The following is a 10,077-nucleotide window of genomic DNA, read 5'->3' on the forward strand; positions in this document are numbered from 1 at the left end:
TATAGCTATCAATGGACAGGGTTGTAGTGCAATTTCTAGCACATCTGACAGTGTGTCAAACACAAAGGTGACCAGAATCGCTCGCTGTATACTGGGGACACGACCAAGTCATGCACATGAGGTGGTTGAGTTGACTCTGTATACCACTTTAACTCTTGCCAAACTACAAGCACACGTGTCAGAGCTTGCATAGATCTGCTATTTTCAAAAACTATCATTGTGTCAATGTTTTAATGCTGTGCCAATAAGGCCTGATGATGATATGGCAGGAGATGGGCCGCAGTGCACACCAGCAAATAATTTACTTTATTTTAGGACAACGATCTCACAGGATCTTCGTCAGGTCAGTATATGTTTTAATATAACATTTTAACAACACATCTTGTATGGGGTTCGCGCCACCGGGGCCGGGGGTCCGTGGCCAAAACACCACTGTCCTGACGCTGTCATCAGAGATAGATTGACAGGATGACAGGATTGAGGCAGTGTGTTTGCGTACATCCTGGTATAGGACACCAAAGAAGTACATGAGGAAAAGTGAGATTACAATTCTTATTTGGGTCCCAGACAGTCCTTAAAAATAATGCTCAAGACGGACCAAAATAGCAAGGGACTGATGCAGAGAGATAAAGAACCTCCCATTGAGGACGCTTTGGTAAATTAAGTGGGGCGCTGTGTGTTTCTGTGCATGCGAGCGCTCATGTGCTGCATGTGTGCAGGTCAAGGAGGACACATGTAACGTGACTTGATTTAAAAGGAGAATTCACAGCTGACCCACCAATGATATATGTCTGTCTGTCTGTCTGTCTGTCTGTCTGTCTGTCTGTCTGTCTGTCTGTCTGTCTGTTCTGTCTGTCCTGTCTGTCTTGTCTCTCAGCCATGATCAGCTCTATTACGGTCTGTCACAGGAAATTACACAGACTGGTTCCACTGTATGCTAATCCCAGATTCTCTCTCTCTCTCTCTCCCCAGTCTTTCTCCCTGTCTCTCTCTCTCTATCTCACCAATCTTTCTCTCTATCTCTTTCCTTCACTTTTTCCTAAACTTAGACCATGCAGGCCATGAGATGGTCCCAGAATAGGACCCCGGGGCCCCAACACTGAGCCTCCTAAAACACCACAGCTGGAGAGAGAGAGAGAGAGAGAGAGAGAGAGAGAGAGAGAGAGAGAGACGCCGGTCTCCCCGCCATCACCTGCTCCCTGTAAAGCAATTTGTTATAGAGATGTCAGTGTCAAACCCACAGCTTGTCCCGGGGCAAAGAAAGACAGGGTCACATGTAATGAGGATCCCACTATCTCCATCCAGACACATGACATAACTGAAGGACAAAGGCAAGGCAGCTGCAGGCAGGTCAGTGTGTGTGTGTGTGTGTGTGTGTGTGTGTGTGTGTGTGTGTGTGTGTGTGTGTGTGTGTGTGTGTGTGTGTGTGTGTGTGTGTGTGCACTGTGCACGTACTGTACGCGCGTAGATGCGCGCGTGCACGCGTGTGTATCCGTGCGTGCGTCTTTGGCAGGCAGTGTGTGCATGTGCACGTTTGTGGCATGTGTGTATATGTGTGCACATTAATGCTTATGAGAACGTGCGCTGTCCAGTGAAGTGTTATTGATACATACATCGGTGTCCCTTTGCCAAAATAATTTAGTAGGACTACGAGATCACGTGGTATTGTTGACTTGATGCATGTACTGTACTGCATGGGACACAGTCGTATGACTAGAATATGGATCAGGGAAATATTAAATATTAAACATGCAGTGGTGGAAAAAGTACTCAATTGTTTTACTTAAGTAAAAGTACCAATACTGCAATTTAGAACTACTTCGTTATAATTAAAAGTACGGCATCAAAATGTACCTAAAGTACTAAAAGTAAAAGTACTCTTATTGGGTTAGGGTTAGGGTTAAGTTCAAAATGTGTACAAAATCCATTGAAAATAGCCGATCTACAAGCTCACAATGCGTCGCAATGTATGTCCCTGGAACAACTTATTTTCAGATGGGGGGGGTCGGCGGCCAATTTCATATCTTTTTGGGGGTCCTTGACATGAAAGTGTTTGAGAACCACTGATATAGAAACATGCAGGTTTTTCAGAAGACGGGACAATGCATATTGAATGGGCATCACATAAATGCAAAGAAAATACACAAAAATGCTAATTCTCATCCGCAGTCCCCACGTAAAAACATAAAACAAAACAAGCAAACTGTTCCGTACATTAGGAAACAAAGCATTAGAAACATACATACACAAACTGTACCGTACATTAGGAAACAAAGCATTAGAAACATACATACACAAACTGTACCGTATTAGGAAACAAAGCAATAGAAACATATACATACACAAACTGTACCGTACATTAGGAAACAAAGCATTAGAAACATACATACACAAACTGTTCCGTACATTAGGAAACAAAGCATTAGAAACATACATACACAAACTGTACCGTACATTAGGAAACAAAGCATTAGAAACATACATACACAAACTGTTCCGTACATTAGGAAACAAAGCATTAGAAACATACATACACAAACTGTACCGTACATTAGGAAACAAAGCATTAGAAACATACATACACAAACTGTTCCGTACATTAGGAAACAAAGCATTAGAAACATACATACACAAACTGTTCCGTACATTAGGAAACAAAGCAATAGAAACATACATACACAAACTGTACCGTACATTAGGAAACAAAGCATTAGAAACATACATACACAAACTGTACCGTACATTAGGAAACAAAGCATTAGAAACATACATACACAAACTGTACCGTACATTAGGAAACAAAGCATTAGAAACATACATACACAAACTGTACGTACATTAGGAAACAAAGCATTAGAAACATACATACACAAACTGTACCGTATTAGGAAACAAAGCATTAGAAACATACATACACAAACTGTACGTACATTAGGAAACAAAGCATTAGAAACATACATACACAAACTGTACGTACATTAGGAAACAAAGCATTAGAAACATACATACACAAACTGTACGTACATTAGGAAACAAAGCATTAGAAACATACATACACAAACTGTACGTACATTAGGAAACAAAGCATTAGAAACATACATACACAAACTGTACCGTACATTAGGAAACAAAGCATTAGAAACATACATACACAAACTGTACCGTACATTAGGAAACAAAGCATTAGAAACATACATACACAAACTGTACCGTATTAGGAAACAAAGCAATAGAAACATATACATACACAAACTGTACCGTACATTAGGAAACAAAGCATTAGAAACATACATACACAAACTGTTCCGTACATTAGGAAACAAAGCATTAGAAACATACATACACAAACTGTACCGTATTAGGAAACAAAGCATTAGAAACATACATACACAAACTGTACCGTACATTAGGAAACAAAGCATTAGAAACATACATACACAAACTGTACCGTACATTAGGAAACAAAGCATTAGAAACATACATACACAAACTGTTCCGTACATTAGGAAACAAAGCATTAGAAACATACATACACAAACTGTTCCGTACATTAGGAAACAAAGCATTAGAAACATACATACACAAACTGTACCGTACATTAGGAAACAAAGCAATAGAAACATACATACACAAACTGTACCGTACATTAGGAAACAAAGCATTAGAAACATACATACACAAACTGTACCGTACATTAGGAAACAAAGCATTAGAAACATACATACACAAACTGTACCGTACATTAGGAAACAAAGCATTAGAAACATACATACACAAACTGTACGTACATTAGGAAACAAAGCATTAGAAACATACATACACAAACTGTACCGTATTAGGAAACAAAGCATTAGAAACATACATACACAAACTGTACGTACATTAGGAAACAAAGCATTAGAAACATACATACACAAACTGTACGTACATTAGGAAACAAAGCATTAGAAACATACATACACAAACTGTACGTACATTAGGAAACAAAGCATTAGAAACATACATACACAAACTGTACGTACATTAGGAAACAAAGCATTAGAAACATACATACACAAACTGTACGTACATTAGGAAACTAAGCATTAGAAACATACATACACAAACTGTACGTACATTAGGAAACAAAGCATTAGAAACATACATACACAAACTGTACGTACATTAGGAAACAAAGCATTAGAAACATACATACACAAACTGTACGTACATTAGGAAACAAAGCATTAGAAACATACATACACAAACTGTACCGTACATTAGGAAACAAAGCAATAGAAACATACATACACAAACTGTACCGTATTAGGAAACAAAGCATTAGAAACATACATACACAAACTGTACGTACATTAGGAAACAAAGCATTAGAAACATACATACACAAACTGTACCGTATTAGGAAACAAAGCATTAGAAACATACATACACAAACTGTACCGTACATTAGGAAACAAAGCATTAGAAACATACATACACAAACTGTACCGTATTAGGAAACAAAGCATTAGAAACATACATACACAAACTGTACCGTACATTAGGAAACAAAGCATTAGAAACATACATACACAAACTGTACCGTATTAGGAAACAAAGCATTAGAAACATACATACACAAACTGTACCGTATTAGGAAACAAAGCATTAGAAACATACATACACAAACTGTACCGTACATTAGGAAACAAAGCATTAGAAACATACATACACAAACTGTTCCGTACATTAGGAAACAAAGCATTAGAAACATACATACACAAACTGTTCCGTACATTAGGAAACAAAGCATTAGAAACATACATACACAAACTGTTCCGTACATTAGGAAACAAAGCATTAGAAACATACATACACAAACTGTACCGTACATTAGGAAACAAAGCATTAGAAACATACATACACAAACTGTACCGTACATTAGGAAACAAAGCATTAGAAACATACATACACAAACTGTACCGTATTAGGAAACAAAGCATTAGAAACATACATACACAAACTGTTCCGTACATTAGGAAACAAAGCATTAGAAACATACATACACAAACTGTACCGTATTAGGAAACAAAGCATTAGAAACATACATACACAAACTGTACCGTACATTAGGAAACAAAGCATTAGAAACATACATACACAAACTGTTCCGTACATTAGGAAACAAAGCATTAGAAACATACATACACAAACTGTACCGTACATTAGGAAACAAAGCATTAGAAACATACATACACAAACTGTACCGTATTAGGAAACAAAGCATTAGAAACATACATACACAAACTGTACCGTACATTAGGAAACAAAGCATTAGAAACATACATACACAAACTGTACCGTACATTAGGAAACAAAGCATTAGAAACATACATACACAAACTGTTCCGTATTAGGAAACAAAGCATTAGAAACATACATACACAAACTGTACCGTACATTAGGAAACAAAGCATTAGAAACATACATACACAAACTGTACCGTATTAGGAAACAAAGCATTAGAAACATACATACACAAACTGTACCGTACATTAGGAAACAAAGCATTAGAAACATACATACACAAACTGTACCGTATTAGGAAACAAAGCATTAGAAACATACATACACAAACTGTACCGTACATTAGGAAACAAAGCATTAGAAACATACATACACAAACTGTACCGTACATTAGGAAACAAAGCATTAGAAACATACATACACAAACTGTACCGTACATTAGGAAACAAAGCATTAGAAACATACATACACAAACTGTACCGTACATTAGGAAACAAAGCATTAGAAACATACATACACAAACTGTACCGTACATTAGGAAACAAAGCATTAGAAACATACATACACAAACTGTACCGTATTAGGAAACAAAGCATTAGAAACATACATACACAAACTGTTCCGTACATTAGGAAACAAAGCATTAGAAACATACATACACAAACTGTACCGTATTAGGAAACAAAGCATTAGAAACATACATACACAAACTGTACCGTACATTAGGAAACAAAGCATTAGAAACATACATACACAAACTGTTCCGTACATTAGGAAACAAAGCATTAGAAACATACATACACAAACTGTACCGTACATTAGGAAACAAAGCATTAGAAACATACATACACAAACTGTACCGTATTAGGAAACAAAGCATTAGAAACATACATACACAAACTGTACCGTACATTAGGAAACAAAGCATTAGAAACATACATACACAAACTGTACCGTACATTAGGAAACAAAGCATTAGAAACATACATACACAAACTGTTCCGTATTAGGAAACAAAGCATTAGAAACATACATACACAAACTGTACCGTACATTAGGAAACAAAGCATTAGAAACATACATACACAAACTGTACCGTATTAGGAAACAAAGCATTAGAAACATACATACACAAACTGTACCGTACATTAGGAAACAAAGCATTAGAAACATACATACACAAACTGTACCGTATTAGGAAACAAAGCATTAGAAACATACATACACAAACTGTACCGTACATTAGGAAACAAAGCATTAGAAACATACATACACAAACTGTACCGTACATTAGGAAACAAAGCATTAGAAACATACATACACAAACTGTACCGTACATTAGGAAACAAAGCATTAGAAACATACATACACAAACTGTACCGTACATTAGGAAACAAAGCATTAGAAACATACATACACAAACTGTACCGTACATTAGGAAACAAAGCATTAGAAACATACATACACAAACTGTACCGTACATTAGGAAACAAAGCATTAGAAACATACATACACAAACTGTACCGTACATTAGGAAACAAAGCATTAGAAACATACATACACAAGGAAAGTACAAAGGTGAAGTAAAGTGCATCTATATACTTTAGCAGCGCTTTTTAAGGGCGATGTGGATTCATGCACCTTATGCAGTATTGCTTTCAAATAAGCCACCATGAAAACAATCTTCTAAAAGGAAATACAAACTCCGGAAAAAAACATAATTTAATTCCAGTATTCTCTTTGAATTAACTTTACTGTATAAACCTTCTGAACAAACCAGACTCCTCTCTGAACACCTATACAATACTCTATGGTTCTCCTGCACCAGTATCTGGATCTGCCAGATGTTAACCTGACAGCCGGAACCATCAGGCCCTGCAGGTGAAGACCGTTTTCCCAGACCAGGAGGTGGGTCCCACAACGTTGGGACCCTGCCATCTGACATCACCACGCCCAGGAGCACAGCAAGGTGGAATTGTTAAGGCTAGTCGGACACCACTGTGGCCGATTAGAACTTAACCGGGATGCCGGAACTTCTAACACAGCGATATTTGGGTTGTAAGACCAGGTATCGGTGAGAATATCTGGGGTTGTAAGGCCAAATATCCTGACTCGTGAAGAAGGCGATGGAGTCTCTCCCGAGGAGCGTCTAACTTGCTGCTAACCTCTCCTCCTCTCAAGGGCAACAACCACTCTTTATATACATGAGGGTCGCTGCCAGCCAACTGGATGCGTGTCACAATGACGATGCCACCCATCATCCATACCCACAAATAGGGTTTCTACAGTGACTTGATGTCAGCATTAGATATCTCCGTTGTCTCCATATAATATATGGAGCTCTAGGTGAAAGCCTTCATCACACACACACACGCACACGCGCACACACACACACACACACACACACACACACACACACACACACACACACACACACACACACACACACACACAGTCTGTGTGGCAGTATTTTTAGGCAGCTGCATTGTTTTTGACCTTTACTTAGGTCATGTGACTAATGCCCCAGGATTTGTTCTGATTAAAATGACCTCACAGGCTCTCACACACACACTTGCAAGCCCACTTCACACAGACAAATGTAACGCTCTGCCCCTGTCCTCCTCTTTCTTACACGCACGCACGCACGCACACACACGCACACACGCACACACACACGCACGCACGCTAGCCTCTCTCCCTAGCAGTGGCTGAAAACACAGTACCTACTGTAGCAACAGCAGCTGAACTAGCAGGCAGGCCTACAGAGTGTCCTTGAGACGGGCCATTTGTTTCCACATTATGCTGATTAGATGAACGTCACCTGGTCAGTGACCACTCAAAACCAGTGGCGCAAAAGTGAAGTTTACATACACTGACTCCAGTATACTTTAGGCTACATATACTTGAGTACAATTTTGAGGTTACATTTTTTTCATTACTGGAGAACTTCACTTTTACTTATACTCCACTTCATCTCAGAGGCAAATGTTGTACTTTTACTTCACTACAATTATTAGAAAGCTTTAATAGTCACCGTTTGCAGGTGTTGTAGGACCCAAGTGCAGGAGATCATAACTTAACTTAACACAGGAGAAACACACAGTATTAATAGTCTCAGGAGCTCATCACCCAAACCAGGCTCAGCTAGTCCTCACAGGTGACTGCATTCAGGGAAGAGAAGAGAGCAGGAGATTGGCTGAGGGGGAATATAGGAGCAAGGCAAGGTAGGGGCATGACGTCACATGGGCAGCGATGCAGCGTGCCTTCAGCACTTCCCTATGGCACTCAAGGAAGCTCTGAGAAGGAAGAGAAGTGGTCACATGACTGGGCTGCGCCATGGACACTTTCATGGACACTTTCATGGGAGCCAAACTCACACCGGAAGTTCAATGAATACATGGCAGACAGTGAATGGAGCCGGCTGGAGCAGCTCATAACAAACATTATTCATGAACAATTGAGACCTTTGTCATATAATCGGTTCAGGAATATAAAAGAAGACATATGTCAGGTTGTTTTCTAATCACTTACTTTTCGATGTGCACAGAGTGCACAGTATATAATTTTATCTGAGGATCTAAACAGCAGCAGGTATCGTTTCTTGGCTGCTGTTTAATTCTCAACTGTTCTGGATCTCATTATTTACATCACAAGTTATGAGCTTTCTATCTAGCACCTCTGCTGGAACACTCCATCATCGCAGTTCCTGTTTACACTGAGCATGTGCAAACCTCCCGCAGGAGCCTATGCCGCGCCTCCGTGCACCATCCTCTTTATTTGTCCTAGGATGGCTCTTACACTTGACTTCCTGCCTTCATTGGAGACACGTCGCTCCAATGAACTGCAGCGGCCAATGACGCATCTATATTTTGAGTGGTGCAACCGTGCAACCAGTCCATTGCGGACTTATGTGTGTCTGGCTGGCTGGCTGTGTCCAAGCACACACACACACACACACGGGTGACAGTACAGTACATTACAGTAGAGGGACCCCCTGGGGACCCCCAAACGGTAACTGTAATTTCTCAACCGTTTCAGACGAGGGGCGTCTCGTTGGGACCGGGACGGCACACTGGGCGCGTTGCTGTGGGTCTGGAAGTTCTGGGGACCCCCACACGGAGTTGCACCACTCACTTCACACAGATGTGTATTTTTATCATATGGGCAGAATGAGCTATGTAGATCTGCTATTTTTCAATAGCTAAAGTATAACATAATGCTTAAAACACAAAAAGGGGTTCCCGTTCTGAATGTGTTAAACCAGAACAGGAACATACACAAGGACAGAAATACTAGGAGCAAGATAGGTCTAGGTCTAGGAACTTGGAAAATATCACGAGGCGCTAACAAACACTGTCACTGACAATTACTAACAAACAAGGAACTGAAAACACATGGAGCATATAAATATAGACAAAGACTAACTAGGCACAGGTGAAGAACTGACAAATCAACACAGGGATTGGCTGGGGGACTAAGAGGACACAGGTGATTGGCTGAAGGACTAAGAGGACTCAGGTGGGAAAAAAGAGACTAATCACAAGGCAGATACAGAACTACATGGGCAGACAGGAAGGCACAAAACAATACTACAAAATAACTAAAACCCAATGAATACAAGAAAAAATACAACAGGCTCAGGCCTGTGAACACTCCAGACCCCAGTTTTTAAGTTGCTCAATTCAGTAGATATTTCATATACATTTTACCTGCCACGCACCCTTCTTATATACAAACCCATTGTCATGAACCACCATTTTAACCATGATACTGTAGATTCATCGAAAACAA

This window comes from Protomyctophum bolini (genome assembly GCF_963924005.1).
Source record: "Protomyctophum bolini genome assembly, chromosome: 2".
Lineage (NCBI taxonomy): Eukaryota > Metazoa > Chordata > Actinopteri > Myctophiformes > Myctophidae > Protomyctophum > Protomyctophum bolini.